The sequence below is a fragment of the Carassius carassius genome, chromosome 27, assembly GCF_963082965.1.
Source record: "Carassius carassius chromosome 27, fCarCar2.1, whole genome shotgun sequence".
NCBI lineage: Eukaryota > Metazoa > Chordata > Actinopteri > Cypriniformes > Cyprinidae > Carassius > Carassius carassius.
Window position 1 is genome coordinate 4,054,888 of NC_081781.1, and position 18,763 is coordinate 4,073,650.

Here is an 18,763-nt window from a genome sequence, read left to right on the forward strand (position 1 = left end):
TCAGCAGATATCAGTGTGTATTCCATTTCCTTCCCTTGGGTTTGGAAAACACAACTGGAGGATGAGGGGGGTTTAAACAAGCCCTCGAGCGACTAATGGTTTCATTGGTTGATTTGATAAAGAATACACAACATTAACCAGGAACATGTTTCTGAAATGAATAGTGATTTTCATTCAGCTGATACCTATAACCTTACATTGTTACTGATTACAGCCTGTGGTATTTAAACCACACAACCACCTCACGTCACAGAATTGACTGTGTACATTTACTAGGTGTCATTGGAAAGATGTTTACAGTATCACAACCAGATGAATTCAAACACGTGTGGTGTGTATATAATCCATAATTAATCGCTGTGCCACACTGGGCATTGATGTGCCAGCCGCAGAACCTCTCAAATGTGTGACAAGTGCACTCTCTTTAATTGCACATCAATCAAGTGAACTGGAAGTATGTTATTGTTCTTTAACAGTGCCTAAAAAACAACATGTGTCTGTTTTGGTGATTGTAAACAGTCAATATTAAAAACACATTTGCGTCATTTAGAACTAAATTCAACCACATTAACACATTGATAGGAATGAAGGGAATTACAGTAAGGAAAATGGTTGATTACAGCAAAGCTGTGAATCCTAAATATTCAGTGTGATATGATTTAAGTTTTGTTTGAAATATTTCTCATATTTATTACACTTTTATCTAATACATGCAAACTGGTGTTCAAAGTCTGTGAGTAATTTAAGTTTTTGAAAGAAATCTCTCTTGCTCACCAAGGCTGCATTTATTTTGTACTGTAAAAACATGTTGTGTAATAATATTGTGAATATTATTACAAATTAAAACAACTGGTTTCTATTATAATATTCTTTGAATGTAAAGTGTAAAAGAACAGCATTTATAATAAAAAACCTTTTGTAACATTTCATTTATTTAATGTCACTTTTAATCAATGTAATGCAGCCTTGCTGAATGTAAGAATTCTTTCAATCAGCAATACAATAAAAAAAATGTAATTAAATATTTGAATGGTAGTGTATGTACGTGTCTGGATGCTTATCTCATAGGGATTATATTTAATATTATATAAATATATAATATAATATATATATAAAATTAATGTAAATTAAACAGTTGATCTAGTCTTTTTCATATAATTCACAAGAAATATGAGTCAATGTTTCTGTTGTTTCCCCATGAATGTTTTTTAGATGTATTTTTTAATTAATAACAAAAGCATTTTGACATTTTGTAAGTTAAGTAAAATATCATAGGATTTCTGTGAGAGCAGTTAATTTGCTGCACTTCCACATTTCGCCAGTAGGTGTCGCTGATTCTCGCGCAAACGCGCAGTTGGAGCTCACGGCGCTGTAAGAGGGAGGCGCTTATGTGGAGTAAAGTATCAGCTGGGAGAGAGCGGAGCAGCATTCACTCGCGTCTCTGTGTGCGGACAGCATCTGTCAACTCCCAGGACCAACTCATTCCAGCGCACAAAGAGAGAGAAACACACCTGCTGCTGATGCGAGGAGACGCCGGAACACACTTTACCGCGCCATGCGAACAAACAACCGCTAGCGCCTGAGGAACAGCGTCCACATCTGAGAAACAAGGACAGGCGCCTGGCATCACTGGACAACTCGATCTGGAGGTGAGGCTGGAGATGCTGCTGCTGCTGATGACGAGGATGGCAGCGGTACATTATTTTTTGCATGGAGCGCTGTTATGTCACGTGCGCGTTCTAGTGGCAGATTGGCACTTGCCAGGCGCGCGCGTTCGGTGAAGGTGTTTGTGTGCGCCACCCTCTTCTGCTGGATGTGGGAAAACTTCCTCCTGGGATTTTAATAGCAAACACTGGATTGGGTCACTTGGACCACATGCATGATGCTTTTGTGCTGGATTCTTCAAATACTCGGTTTTCCGTTCGGCCTGAGAGGCTGGAGATCTACCTGCATGGATAGTTTAGTTGCAACCCTTAAAGTGAACCAAAAGTCCATGGTTGCTTCTCCCAACTTTTACAGCTTGAATTTTATTGCCAATACATGTGAACTAAAACCTTAAATGCCCCATAATGCTGTCTAGGTAGACAGCTCTCTAGGTTTGGATACGCAACCATTGACCACCTGCGTCAGGTGTTTGTTTACAGCAGGCGTTGTCTACCTTTATTATTATTATTATTATTATTTATTTATTTATAAAAGGTTTAAAACCAGTGACAGATTATTTTTGTTTAACGACTTAATTAATTACTTTATCAAGCATTTTTCCATTTTACTAAATTAGTGTTAATGTAAACGTAGCCTAGTTATTTTAGGAAAAAGATCATTTACAGTGTTCTGGGTTCGTATTTCTACTGTAGTGTTTGTTTAATGTTTTTTTTCTGTTCTTAGATTAGCCAAAGCATCCAAGAATGATATATAATTATTTCATATGATATGTTTATTATATAATAACAGAAATATTTAACGTTTTAATATAATTTTTAAGTGAAAAAATAAAATACAATTAAAATTATATATATATATATATATATATATATATATATATATATATATATATATATAAATAGTTGTATTAAAGTATTATATTAAAATCATATTATATACATATATATTTAAACAGAGTGAAAAATTACTCAAATATGCACTGCGAAACAAAAATAGTTTTGCCAATAAGTTATTTAATCCATATTTAAACATAATATATGCATAATATGTGTGTACAGAATAAAATACTGACTGATATTTGTTTTTACATTTCAGTCCATATCATATGTTTTGCATCCACAATATAAATGTAAATAAAATATTAAATATATTTATAATTTAAAAACAATTAAAACATTGACTGATGTAAACATCATTTTTATTTTACATGCCAATCCAAAAACCCTCATAGGGTGCCTTTTTGGTTGCAGACCCTTGAAAACCCTTTGTTGAAACTAAACTCTGCAGGAAAGTAGATCTCCTTGAGCCCTGATTTGAATTTGGTCTCCCATGCATATCCTTATTGATTGGTACAATATCATAAGGGAGGCTGTTACAGTAGGAAGCTTTTGTTGAACCCGTAGGCTGTTATGCATAGAAAAACACAGTGTTCTGACTCTTTGGCAGTGGGTACACAAACGCAATCTGAATTTACCCCTACCAGGCTACGTTACGGGACTATTACAGATCGAAAAATCGATTGCATGTGCAAATGCTACAACAGTGCATGTGTAAGTGAGTTCAGTGTTATCTCAGAGGTCAGCTGTCTCTCTATGTAAACGTATTTCACACATCACTACACACATAACACTCGACCTGCTTGCCCCGTGTCGTCGGGATAATCCGTGTCGTGCCATGCGTGTTCTCATGCACACACAGAAGTGCGGATTGGGTCGCAGCAGCACTGGGTCTTGGTGTAATAGCAGTGCAGTCATGTTTGCAGATGCAGACATTGATAACATTGGCAAATGTATCAGGTAGCAGCTTGGAACATGGGCCGGATTAAAGGCTTACAGTTTGGACTCTGAGCAGTCGCACACGCACACAGCCTGTCAATGTTTTGACACTTCCAGTAGTATGAAACGAGTGCAGAAATATGGCCGAATGCTCTCAAGGATGAACTATGTTTAGTGATATTTTGGTCCACATTTATGCTATGTCTAGAGAGTGTTGTGGTGCCGGTGTTCTGTCGATTTGTCCTGCCCTGTCAGATTTTGCTACCTCCCATTAAAACAGATGGTAGTACAATTCGACAACGAAAAATGCTACCTTTGAAGTTATGGTTTATTAACCTCTACACCTACCACAACCCTAAACCTACCCTTACAATAGTCCAAATACAGTTATTATGTGTTATATTCACGGTTGTAGCTAGAAAGGATACAGCTACAGGAAACCGACAGTAAATATTTTTTTCTACCTATTAGATTGTGTTTTGTTGAAGTCTGCACCTACCCAACCCTAAACCTACCCTTACAGTAATGCAGATACATACAAAATTGTTGTTCAGCATGAGAAAAAGGACGCAATATTAATGTGCGCATGCGCAATAAACCCTAGTAGGAAAATCTGACGGGTAGGATAAAATGTCAGGCCACCCGTCATATTGGTCCATCCTTTTCTTCTCCAAATCAATGTGTTTTGAAAGCAAGTACAAAAGGAAGAACAAAGAATGAGAGGTTTTGCCTTGGCAGCGCTAATATGTTTTCAGAATAGTAGAATATTGAACCAGGGATAGCTTTCTGCAGCTTTTTTAAGACTGAGATGAGAATTTCTTTTTGAAAGCGAGGCGGTTTTATTATTTTCAGGATATAGATACCTTCTGGGTATGTTGTTATGAGTGGAGAGGATCGGTGCAGGAAGGCTGGTACAGGTGAGGTCCCGGTTATAAAGCTCTTTGGATTTAATTTCAGATTGAGAGCATAAATGCTTGATTTCTTGAGAGCCGAGGACAGATCCACTTAGTGCCAGAGGCATCACTAGACCCTTTTTACCTCTGTGCCCCAGTCAAATATTACTGATAAATCCTTATGTGTCAGTGAAAATTGCCAACCTGAGATTCATTTTCTCGGATAATAATTCAGCCGTCAAGTAGTGATGTAAGATTCACTCAACTCACGATTCGATTCATGGTTTTGATTTCATGGTTCAATTCGATTCACAATATATATTTTTTAACTAAATGAGATTTTAGACAAATTATAAATTAAATGTGTCCTTTTATTATTGCTTGAAATTAAAATATAACACTATAAAATAGGGCTGCACGATTCTGGATAAACTGAGAATCCCGTATATATAGAGATCTCGATTCTCCTACGATTCTGAACTAAATAAAATAATGTGTGACAAAATGTTATTGCTGCAGTCTAATTAAAAGTGTCTTATTAATCTAAATGAATTATTAAACATTTTATACACTACCAGTCCAAAAGTCTTTGAACGGTAAGATTTTTTTTTTATGTAATTCTCTTCTACTCACAGAGCCTACATTTATTTTATCCAAAATACAGCAAAAGTAGTAATGTTGTGATACATTTTTACAATAAAAAAAAACTGCTTTCTATTGAAATATATTTTAAAAAGTCATTTATTTCTGTGGTAAAAGTTGTATTTTCAGCATCATTACTCCAGTCTTCATTGTCACATGATCCTTCAGAAATCATTCTGATTTGCTGCTAAAGAAACATTTTTATTATACTATTATCATTATCACAAATATATAAATTCATACTTTTATTTTGCAAGGATTCTTTAAATTGATCAAGTGTGACAAAGACATTTATAACAAAAGATTTCTATTTCACATTAATTTTGTTCTTCTGAACTTTCTATCAAAGAATCCTGAAAAAAATATATTCATCTGTTTTCAACATAATAATAATAATAATAAATGTTTTTTTGAACAGCAAATCAGAATATTAAAATGATTTCTGAAGATCATGTGACACTTAAGACTGCAGTAATAATGCTGAAAATTCAGCTGTGCATCACAGAAATAAATTACATTTTAAAATACATTCAAGTAGAAAGCAGTTATTTTAAATTGTAAAAAATATTTCAAAATTTTACTTTTTTTGCCGTACTTTTGATCAAATAAATGCAGGTTTGGTGAGCAGAAGAGACTTTAAAAAACATTACACATCTTACGGTTCAAAAACTTTTGACTGGTAGCGTATATATATATATATATATATAATATATTTAAAACAACCATTTTTTATATTAGAATGATGAAAAAGTTGTTTAAATCACTGATTCAATGACTCACTCATAAACCTACTTGCCTTGTTTCATTACTGGATGAATCAGCGTTTTTGAACGATTCTCTTGAATGAATAATTCATTCATTGACAAATACATTTTTAAGACACTTGTCGCCACTTAGTGGCAAAACAGTGCAATCGACACGAACGTTAGTTTGAAGCGCAGTACTTTCAAAAGGGGATTTGTTATATTTTGATCGCTGCCATGTAGACATCAATGTTTATATCTGAACTATAAACTTCATCCCAGTATTTCTGTGATAATATAAATGACTGTAAGACAGAAATAATACTGTGTAGTTGAAAAGACAGTTTGTGAAGATGTTTCTTACCAAACATGCTAACTGCTCTCTCTGTGTCAGCGGCAGTGCGAGCACGGATTTGAATGAACCGGTAAGACTTTTGTCAAAGGTTTAAAACAGACTCTGGGAATCGCTGTCATTTAGAATTGAGATCGAGAGGGTGTCTGAATCGAGATCGCGATATTTTAACGATTAATCGTGCAGCTCTACTATAAAAATATATTAATATAGCACTTGTATATTATTGCTCTTTTGTTGGTTTTTATTGCTTCTGTTTTCCTCATTTGTAAGTCGCTTTGGATAAAAGCATCTGCTAAATAACAGATTTTAAATATAATGTAAATGTAAATAACAAAACTAAATAGAAATTTTAAAAGTGCTATATTAGTATATTTATATTATAGTGTTATTTTTCAATTCCAAGCAATAATAAATGGAAAACATTTAATTTATAATTTGTCTTAAATCTCATTTTGTTAAAAAATATATAGTGACTCGAATAAATAACATAATAAAATAAAATAAATCTCTTTATATAAACAAACTAAGGCTTTGTCAGTGCTCTTTCCATTTAAAATAACCACTGCAACCACTGCATTTTAATCTGAATTAGACTGTATAATTTAGAAATTTGAAGCAAAAACACAATGGTTCGACTTTAGTTTTGTGAAACTATACATAAAATATATCTGCATGAAACTGAAACAGCAGACGAGCTGAACGAGACGCAGATTCACTCTCTGCCAGCAGGTGGCGCTTAAAGTGTTTCCTTGGTTTCCGGTGTAAACAAAGCAGAGCTGCACTTATGACCTTTAATGTGCATTGTACAGAGGCAAGATGAAAAGCAAAAATACCATCGAAACTTTTGTAAAGACAGTGAGTTCCTCTCAGACATACATTCATATAAACTCCTACCCCTAATTGAATCACGATTTGTTTAGCACATCAACTGATTTGAATCGTCACATATTTAAATCGATTTTTAACCGGCTCACAGTTAATCGTTACATCCCTACCGTCAAGTCATTTGTGTTTTCTATCTGATTTTGTAAGCTGATTGTTTCTGTCTTAGCCCTAAATCAAATGCCTTTTTTTTTATCATATTTAGTCAATCTGTCGTGTTTTTGTTAAGTTTTAGTTGATTTTAGTTAGTAATGCTGCATAATGATTTAACTGATAATCACAATTATTTTGCTCAAAATTATAAACACGGTTACTGATCATAATTGTTGTCATTTGAGATATCACATCAACATTGTTGCACTTTCATCTATAATCATACACATGGTTTAGTCTACATTATGTAGTTTCTTGATTTATTATATTATCATAAATATAGGCACAGTCTCTACATTATGAAAACTGGTAAAGCTCAAAAACTAAAACAGTGACATTTCTAATATTAATTCCACTTTTAAATTGAATCCTGCACATGGTTTATTTTACATCGTCTAGTTTTCTGAATCATTATCATAAATATAAGCACAGTCTATGAAAACTGGTAAAACTCAAAACGTCTCTCAAAAGACAGTGACATTTCTAATCTTAATTCCACTTTCATCTATAATCATACAAATGGTTTATTTCACCCAATCTAGTTTTCTGATTTATGTTATCATAAATATAAGCACAGTTTCTTCATTATGAAAACCAGTAAAGCTTAAACAATAGTAATTACAATAATGCCAAATTATATTCATGTCTTTATATTAAAACAACAATAAATGTCTTCGTTTTGTGCCACTAAGAATGCGTAAGTCCATTTGTTCAGCAACCTCATTTGCAAACAATTTACTTAGTGGAGATCCGTGTTTGGATTTTTACAGTTTATAACGGAGAAGGTTTAAAGGCAGATTTACGCAGCATTTAATCAGGCTGCCTGTATTACACTTTCATTTGAGCAGAATATATGATGGAGATCTAAACTACATGTTCTCAGATCATCAGTGTTTTTCTGTAGTGTAAGAGAGAGTGTATGCACAAAGGGTTGCCAGGTTGCAAAGATAAAGTTATACAGTGGAGCTCTAATAGAAGAATTTAAATGCTTTATGTAATATCTGGCAACCATAGCAACTTTTTTTTTTTCTTCTTTTTCCTTTTTTTTGGTTGAAGAAAATGGGGAAATTTTGGATCTAGAGTTTTTTTTTTTTTTTACTACATTTTACTCATTTTTATTTTTTCGTCAATGAAGTTGCATGTTGATGTAGTCACAGTTCATGTTTAATAATGTCATTAGTGAATATCTTTCGTCCTAGTTTTTGTTAACAAAATTAACACCATTTAGACTAGTGTTGCCAGATTCACGACTGAACCATTAATATTTGATCTAATTGGTCAAACGGGTTTGCAAAAAGGTCTGAAATTGTTAAGGATTGAGTTTGATTCATTTGGACGATTCATTTGAGCACTGAATCATTTATAATAATAATAATAACAACAGGACATTTCACAATACAGAAAACAAATATTAGCACTGAGTGGATGAGTTGGATATTTACGGTACCTCCAGTCTATTTTAGGAAACAAAACTTGCAAATGTAAGCACGCAGAGATGTTATTGTTTAACATTTGAAGATCTACGTTAGTATGTTTTATTGATATGGCATTTGCACAATTTGAGTTTGAGAGTCTGTTTATGGTGGTGAATTGTGTAAAGGTAATGAAACTAAAGCAGATCCTGATTTAGAAGATGGAGGCTGCGTCAGTTTCTCGACTTCAGTTTTGTGGAAAATTTCTGTCATGTATGTCATTCGTCAGGTTATTTTCATCTTGCACTGCCAAGGCAAAATATTTATTAATTACTTAGGCTGGAGGTGTTGTTTGTGATTTGATAAATTACCTGTCTGCACTGAATGTTTTGTCTGGAATTTGCTAATGCCTGCTAAACCAAACGGCAAAGTGTTAGTCAAATAAATGAGTAGATGCAAATAGTGTGAATTTGGTGGACAGTTACACTGCCGAGGAAGGAAAAGCAGGAGGAAGTTGTTTTTGTAGGTTGCCTAATCAGCGAGTTCACATCCATTATATTAAACCTTATTAAGTTAACGACATTCGAGGTCATGTAAACACCTTAAATGGGTTTTCCACTGGTAGGGAAAGGTCAGAATAAGTTTAATGCTCTGCATAACATGTCTGCTACTTCATCCTGAGTAATCGATCATGTTAAATATGGGAAATCTATTTGGTAATTGATCAAATTCAGCAGGAATGTTATAAACATTCATTTTATTTTATTGTATTTAGAAGAGCACCAAGAATTTACTGTTTTATATTTGTTTCTCTAATACATGTACATTATATAATTTTTGGGGGCAGTAAGAAGCAATTATTGGTTTTATTTAGCAAGGATGTATTAAAGTTTATTTTAAATGTGACAAAACATTTTATGTTGTTACAAAAGGTTTCTGTTTCAAATAAATGCTGTTCTTCTGAACTTTATATAGCCTACATCGAAGAATATCGAAAAACGGTTTCTACAAATTATTAAGTGGCAGGACTGTTTTCAACATTTTTATAATTAGAATAAATGTTTCTTGAGCAGAAAATTAGCATTTCGGAAAAATGTGAAACTGAAGACTGGAGTAATGGTGCTGAAAATTCACCATTGATTCACAGAAATAAATGACATTTTAAAGTATATTCAAATAGAAAATACACTTTTGAAATTGCAATATATTTCACAATAGTACTGTTTTTACTGTATTTCTGATCACATAAATGCAGCATTGATTAGCATAAAATACATAAAGCACACATAATGGGCAAATTGATTGACTAACTTCATATGTAACTAACTACCTTTTTTTAGCTTTTAAAATTGCATTTTAAAAAATGTTAAAAGATCTGAGGTGATGATGCATGCTCACTTCAGTTTGACTGTACATGATGCTTCAGAAGTTAAGCATGAAAAAATGCCCAATTTAGGACAATTTGAATCCGTTAGAACTAGAAATGCATAGCATGATACCAATGATTAAACCTTGGCAATGTGGGTGAATCTAGATCTGCAAGAGTGTGTAAATATGCAGCAGGACTCCTGGCATGCCAAGGCCATATATAGACCGAAACCCGTGAAGATGCACTGGCAGCCTGAACCGGCCTTAAACAAACAGATGAGATGGAAACCACAGTCTAACTGCTGACAAGACAAATGCAATACCTCAATTCAGCCACACAGAGAGGTCAAATCAGCGAGAGACCACGTTAGACTGCTTCATAATTTGTGGACTTGAGCCAGTTGGGAATCCATGGCTGAGTGAAAGTCAGAGTCTGTGATGAGAATTAGTATGCGGAATATTCAGCTCAGAGCCAAAGCAAATGGAGTGATATACTTGCTAATGTGGAGGGCAAAGGGCCTTAAGCGAACTGCACAGTTTTCAAGCCATTAGAGACTGTTGTCTGCTATCCATACCCTGTTCGAGCTGTCACCTTCAACCCCCGCCGCTCTGTAGATTCACAGAGCTTTGCTCTCTCCATCTGTTTTGAAACTGGATTTTGCTTTAAAACTCAGCGTGGTCTTGTTGGTTTGGCGATTGTAAAGTGCTTTTAACAGAGCCGGATCACTGATGAACTCTGAAATCAGATTTTACATTCATAGACGTTAGCAACTGCATGAAAGAGCATTTGCATTTTAATTTAAAAGTGCCAATGCATTTAATATCCGTAATGTGACATTTGTGAGGAAAAGTCATGGTTAATGGGAAATAATGTAACATGGGATTTCATTGTGTCCTTTGGGATTTGATGTGATGTTATTTGTTGTGTTTGCATAGTAAACTTAGTGTTAGGGATAAAGTGTAAAGTGTGGCATGTAACACATCCCAAAGAGTTTGTTCTACAGACATGAACAATGCTTCAATTTGTGTAGGTGGTTTAGAAGACGCGCTTTAACTTTTGTAGGCAATCTGAAGTACCATTTATGCGTGGTGGATGATACATTGTTCAAATATTTTTATTTTTATAAAATTTTATTTTATTTTTTATATTAATTGTATTAGGTATAATTGTTTTACATAGTAAGTTGACAACGTTTATTATTAATAAATTATGTAATACAATAAATTTCATGTACTGTATGTAAAGTATTATTATTGTTGGTCTTGTTGTTGTTAAATTAGTTGTTCTTATAATAAAACATTATTATAAATATAATAAAAACTATAATAATTATAAAATTAGAATGAGTATATTAATGATAATAATAATAATAATATTAATTAATTATAAAAATAATTTACATTTACATGTTGGTATATTTACATTTATTAATAATACTACCAATTATAATGTACATCATTATAAGTAAATTAAATTAATAAAAGTGACTAAATAATTATGATAACATATATGTTTGTCAATTAATGTATTATTATTATTACATTAAATGAGAATGAGTACATTAAAACTATTGGTTTTATAATAATGGGAATCAGAAAATAAATAATTGGTCTTGGATGGCTTGAATGCATTGATTTGTTTCGGTTGTACATTGTATTGTGCAGAAATCAATTTTAAAAGCATAAGATTTTTCTCTTTCGAACAGCATGCACTGATGAACTGTAACCAAAGAAAGACAATTATTAAGTATATAACACTAGTCAGTTTTGATTCTATATTGTATTTTCGCACACTATGCTAGCAATTACACGCCAACCCGAGCTCATTCCCTAGTTTGAGACCTATGACTTCACTGCAAAATCAGAAGTCAGTGTTTGTTTAAAAATAGACTCGCTCGGCTGAATCAAAGCACTTGTACATTGGCTTAATGACCAGTGAATGTAGTGCTTATCAGAGCCTATAATCTCCAGCCGTGACACAGAGCCCCTCCCGGCAGCACTGATACCCAGCAGGGTGGAGGGTAAGCGGGCCGCTCTCAAATCCCTCTCACACCTGACCGCTTTGTGTTTAAGATCTTCAGCACACTCCCTCTCCTCTCCATCTTATTCCTTTCTTCAGCATTACATCCTCTATTTGCATTCTGTGTGACCATTATCAAGTAAAATTACTTCTCTCTAAATGTTTCAGATGGAAACAAATTGTCAGACATGGCGCTACTGCGAGACGTTGCGTGCTTGGGCATAATGTAATAATTTATTTGCTTGGTAAATAATTGAATCTGCCTTCAAGGATAGCTGCTCTATCTAGGGCATTAGAGAGAGTTCAGGTGCAAAACAGCGCCCGATGATTTATGATTTTTCTAGATGCACTTTGCCTCTGTGGACCGGCCTGCCGTAGCTGGGAAACTAGCCACTAAATACTGCCCCTCTGGGGTCATCATGGACATTAACATATGCTTTAATATGAACCTGTTTAGCATCCACTGTTAACTAAAGCTCTCTAAACCCGCTGGCCATTCCTTGTTATGAATGATGTAGTCTGTTTTATGAAGTTGTATGCACGCTTAGCATGGTATTGCTTTAAAGGGGTAGTCCGCCCCAAAATAAAACTTTATCATGCATTTGTCTTCCAAACCTGTATGAGTTTCTTTCTTCTGTTGAACACTAAAGAAGATTTTTTTTGTGTGGTAGGGGTAGGGAAGAAAATAATATGGAAGTCATTGACTACTGGCATCTGTTTGGCCACCAACATTCTTCAAAATATCATCTTTTGTGTTTAAAGGAAGAAATAAACATGGTTTGGAACGACATGAGGGTCAGAAAATAATGATAGATTTTAATAGGGCTTGCCATGTTCTGTGTATGACTTTTGGTGAAAACATGTATAAAAAAAGGAAATATTGGCATGTTTTGTTTAGTTAGTTCAGTCAGAAATTAACATTTTGTTATCATGTTACTGGCCCTCATGTGGTTCACAAACTGTCTGTCTGTCTGTCTTTGGCCCACAGAATGATTTGTTTTGTAGAATGTCCAAGTGGCTCTTTTCTATGCAAATGTGAATAGTTTTTCACACTGTTGAGCTTCGAAAAAAGCCATGCGTCTGTTTTATCATTGGCTGAATATCCACCATAGCATGCTTGCATATAATGATCATAGTGCTTCAGAAGACTTTGAATATTGTGGACTACTTTTATAATTTTATATATTTTATAATAAATATATATGTATAAAAAGTATTTTTTCTAAAGAAATTAATTTTATGCAGCAAGGATGCATTAAATTGATTGAAAGTGTCATAATTTTGCAAAAGATTTCTATTGCAAATAAATGCTGTTCTTTTGAACTTTTTACGCATTAAAGAGTCATGAAAACATAAACATAAAATATAATGTCCATGAAAATATTAAGCAGCACAACAGTTTTCAACATTGATAATAAGAAATGTTTCTTAAGCAGCTATTCAGCATATTAAAATTAATTCTGAAGGATCATGTGAAACTGAAGTAATGATGCTAAAAAATTCAGCTTTGTATCCCAAAAATAAATTCTAACAGAAAACCGTTATCTTAAATTGTAATAATATTTTACACTAGTGCTTCTTTTACTGTATCTTTAAACAAAAGAATGTAGCTTTGGTGAGCATAAGATAGGTCTTTTGAAAAATCTTAAATTTTTTTTTTACTTCTTTTATACTTTATACCTTGTATCCTTTACTTCTGTCTGACAGCTTTATGTGAGTGGAAAAGACCAAATTTCAAGTAATTATTTGTTGAAAATCCACAATAGTTCTCAATCCTCAGATAATCTGTTCACATGGCTTCTGGAGACTTTAAATATGGTACACAATTCTAGTGTACTTTATGCATTACATGTGGATACTTTTATGGTGCTTCCTCCTTTTCCCATTCGTACTGTGGGGAAAAGAGCAGCTGGGACATTCTGTGAAACATCTGTTTTTGTGTTCAACAGAAGAAAGTAAGTCACACAGTTTTTGAACAACATGATGGTGAGCAAAATATTATTTTTGTCACTTTTAAATACATTTCCAATGTTGTTTTAAGTTGTCCTACCCAAATTCCAATCCATCCGTTTCTGCATGAGTTTTTGTATAATCATCAGGGTGCACCGAGGGAAATGATTACAGGAATGAGGGTTTCTGACTCAATCGTACAGCTACAGACGTGTCATTAAAGACTCTTCATCGTTTTCATCAAAAGCAATCAGCGCACCTCAGAAGGGATGTAATCGTATTCATGTCTCTGATATCCGTTTATGATGGAATTATTTGCTTCAGGCGGTTTCCTTTTTCTGAAAGTTTAGTCAGAGTGCAGCGGTTTGTTTTAGGGCCAGAGACAAGCCAAGCAGTAACATTGTGCCACGTTCACACCGGAGGTCGCTACTAGACGTTCCTGTTCATTTGCATAATGTGAACTTTTAGCTGGGTGAAACTGTCTGCTACAGTAGCAGGAGGAACTGGCTTCAGTGCTGAACTGCTTCTTTAAATTGCGGATATTACATTTGTTCCTGTTTACAACTAGTATTTATGGCCCTTTTCACAATTGAATAACTTGATCATGGTACTTTGCTTTGATTTCCTTTTTTGTACCGAACCGATTATGCTGTGTGCTATTAACGTTGATGATAAATTTGGAAGTGTCACAGACAATTTGTGCCTCCCAAATGTAGTCCAGTGAAAATTAGTAGCGCGGTTGGAGAGAAGCACAATCGGAGAAAGTGAGATGATTCGGGTAGGGACCTCATCTCGAGTCTGAGACAATTTAACATTTTGTTGCATGTTTAGTGTGTTTTCTTGATCAGGTTAATTAATCCTTGATGAATTGAATTTCCAGCATCTATTCCAGTCTTCAGTGTCACGTGATCCTTCAGAAATCATTCTAATATGTGAATTTGCCCCTCGAGAAACATGGTGGTGGTGTGCTGCTTCATATTATAGTGGCAATATATACATACAAGATGGCAAATGTATGTATGTTATTTGTAATTTGTAAAATGTGATTTAACTGGTTTACATTAAAAACCAATGGGATTAACAGGGAGTCTGTCCTTCCTAACAGCTTCCACCCCTTCAGGAAAGCTTTCCACTGGATGTTGGAACATGTCTGCCGGGATTTGCTCATATTCAGACACGAGTGTCAGGCATTGATGTTGGGCGATGAGGTCTGGCTCACAGTTGGCGTTCCAATTCATCCCAAATAGTGTTGTCAAAAGTTCCGGTATTTCTGTACCAAGTCAGTACAAAAAAAATGAAAATGTGACTGTACCAGGTTTCTTTAAGTACCGGTGGTACCAAGGACCAGTTCAAACCTAGTTCTTGACGAATACAGCGCTATGATTTCCGCCAAGCAGAAAACGCGGACTGAATCTCAAAATCCAGTCTTGAAAATGAAACTTACATTTTAATATGGACAGTCACGGAATTTGTCAAAGTTAGCATAAATCAATCAAATCAAATCTCCATATGGACCAGTATCTGTAAATGTTAAGCCGCAAAAGTTGGTTGAAATCTGAATCCTGCATGTTCTGCGCGTCTCTGTGTGAATGAATGAATGGTTTGTTTACTACATAGACTGAAGCGCATGACGCTTGCAGTAATTTCAGCATCTGCCATCTTAATGAGGACATAAATACATAAATAACATCACCAGAACTGTACTGAGTTACTTCACAAGCATTTTACTGTTTCATTTGAGTAAAACCAGTTTCAATTTAAAGGTATTCACGGTAACTCGTCAAAATAAAAGTTAATTTTTACATAAAGGCATTGTGCTAGAAATATTACTATTATTTAGTGGAATGTATGTGATACTGCTACTACTGTTGAAAAAAATTATAAAACTTTATTTTTTAAAGAAATAAATCACACAATATTTTCCTCCATGTTTTAATTTTAATAGCAAATCCCCTTTATTTACAGAATGTTATTGCATGCTTTAGCATTACTGTAATTACTAGGCTTCACAAAACCTTTTAATTAGAAGTGGGTGTCTGCATACTCTTGGCCATTAAGTGTATCTTGGGACCTTTGGATAATATTTTGTATTCTTACTGAGGTCAATCACATTTTTTTGGGGTGTCTTATAAAGTGTCTTAATTTAGTTTTGCCCTGTAGGTGTTTATTGAATATTCCAAATTAATTACTTCCTATGCTCAGCTTGAAGTGTGATAGTAGTGTGTGAAGTATTATAGAGCTGAAACAACGAATCGATTAAATCGATTAAAATCGATTATTAAAATAGTTGTCAACTAATTAAGTCATCGATTCGTTGCTAAATAACTTATTTACCGTAAGCGGCTCATTTCGTGCATATTTCAAATCTGCGGTGACCAAAGTGTGGCAGTAATGAGCCACCGGAGGTTTTACTCAGCCAGTACAACAGGAGAAGTAGCGAATAGCCAATAGCTGGCCTCGTTTTATGTCACGTGCTTCCCGAAACAGCGTCTCTGCAGCATTCAGCGGGATGTGAGAGTACTTTACTTTGAGCCTTCAAAAAAGAAGATTAACCTGTAAACTCTGCACTACTGAACTGTTTAAGGCCGTTCACATATCGCGTCTTTTGCGCGCTCATGTTCGTTATTTCCAATGTAGGCGCTCATAATGGCAGCGACGCGGTCACGACGCGCCCGTTTTTCCAGGCGCGTCCGCACCGCATCGAGTTAAAAACATTTCAACTTTTCAGAATGCGGCAAGCGCACCGCGGGTCATGTGACAAGAACTAAATAATCAGCTTCATCCTTTCCCGTAACAACGTTTAAAGCTCAGTCAAGATGAAGGAACAGCTGATCATAGCTGTATATGGATTTCCATTTTGAAATAAATTTAGTAGCAGAGCTACTGCAAGCGATTTTTAGAGCTGGAAATCCATTTATCCTTTGCTGAAATTTCCGCGTTTTCAAGGAGAGAGCACGTCATGGTTGCTTAGCAAAGGCAGACGCCTCAGGGGTGCAACTGCCCGAGCGCTTTGGAAAGGAGAAAGCGGTGCGCCTAGCGTTTTCCACGCGTTTTTAGGCGCGATATGTGAACGGCCCCTAAGACTTTTATTTGTGCAGATTCTCCAGTACAATTTTGTTTGCAAATGTTTAGTCGTAAAAGCTGATAACATTGCTTTTTAACAGTTAACATTTAAAGCTTTACAAACATGTTCTGTGATCAGTTTGTCGTTTACCAGTTCATAATTCAGTCGTGCAGCCTAATTATGACTGAATGAGAGAGGTAAATGTTTAAATGTATTTGAAATGCACTTTTTTTTCTAAGTATTCACTGCTCTTTTTCACACAGCAGGTTTTTTGTGTGTGTCAGATTTTTTTTTCTGGACAACCTTCTGATGGATTTTACTTTAAATTGTGAGTTCCATTCAGGTTTCATGCCATTGGCACTTTATTCGAAGGATTGTTTACAATTTCACAGCATAAGCTATAAAGCTGTTTCCCAGTAAATAATAAAATACAACGCACTGCAATCTTATTCTGTTTTATCCTTGTTCTTCGTGAAAATATGTTCTGAAAGATTCCTTAATAAGCTTTGTTCGGGATGTTAAACTACTTTAGGAGCTTTAAGGACTGCCATGGTGAAAACATTATTTGAAATCTCCTTGTGAAATTTGCTAGAGTATGGGTCAGTGTTTTGATTGCAGGAGAGTTCAACAAAAGGATTACTAACACATAATAAAACAACTCCAGGTATATTTTTGATGAGGATATGACAATGCGAAATGGTTAAAATCTCTTAAAAATCTATGCTGAATGATAATGACCCTTTATTAATAATTTACTTGGGGGGAAAATGGGAAAAACTAAAATATAAGGGCATAAACCGATTAATCGATTAATCATAAAAATAATCGACAGATTAATCGATTATCAAAATAATCGTTAGTTGCAGCCCTAAAGTATTATTATTTTTTTTTCAATTGCATATTATGGATCCATTGGTTTTCTTTGAGTCTTGAAAAGTGTAGCATCATGACGTTCCAGATTTGGCGTAATGTAATGCTTGTGGATTACCAGTCAGTTTTAAATGAACCCCATGCGAGCCCTTTTTTCCAAACGGGCTAACTCTTGTTATTAATGGTTTGCCTCTATCTCATGGCCTGTAATTGGTCTCTGGTGATTGCCAAGTCTTTTGGATTAAGAAATGTCATTAAAATTGATGTATTAGGCCTGTGAGCGGCTTTCTTCGTCAGACGGCTTTTTTAATCAATTGATAATTACAAAGATGATTTATGGCTTGACTTCGTGTTGACAGGTGAACAATAATTGTGACATGGAGATTTCAAAGCAGCATCTGTTACAGCTTTGAAAGAGATTTTTCACCCTTAGGTCTCCTGCTCAGTTTAGACAGGTTTGGGTGGTGGAGACTAATAGTTTAGTCGCTCACAGAAGGATTGCAGGTACAGTCTGAGTAGAGCAAGAAGAGAGTCACTAAGTTAGCAAGTTCATGATCCAGCTTGATGGTGACTGTGCCCTCAGGAAAACACTTAACCTGAGACCCAAGACTGCTCCTGAGGGACTGTGCTTGCAATTAATACACTAAAAATTACTTTGCAGGAATTATGTGTGCAGAATTGTAACTAACCAACCAAAGGCATCATGAGTTGGCTTTACGTGTGCAGTTTATCTTTTTTAGTGTTGACATAGGCCTATTGAAACAGTAAACTAGCAGGATAGATTTGCTGTTTGCTTTGCTAGTCAAATGTAGGTAGATTTGAGATGAGATAAATGGCAATTTATTTTTCATGTATTTAAAAACTCATTAGGTGTTAGTGCCAGTGTTATTTTGTTATTTTATATACACACACACGTATATATATATATATATATATATATATGTGTGTGTGTGTGTGTGTGTGTGTTTAAA

The 18,763-nt window shown here is 34.7% G+C and overlaps 1 protein-coding gene across 2 annotated transcripts in view; it reads left to right on the top strand.

The window, feature by feature from the left end:
- Nucleotides 1–1,396: 1,396 nt before the first annotated feature.
- Nucleotides 1,397–18,763, top strand: part of LOC132106483 (kelch-like protein 29) — a 251,261-nt gene continuing 233,894 nt past the window's right edge. For both annotated transcript variants that reach the window (XM_059512191.1, XM_059512193.1), the window contains exon 1: nt 1,397–1,649. The gene's annotated coding sequence lies outside the window, so the exon portion shown is untranslated. The remainder of the gene's footprint in view (nt 1,650–18,763) is intronic.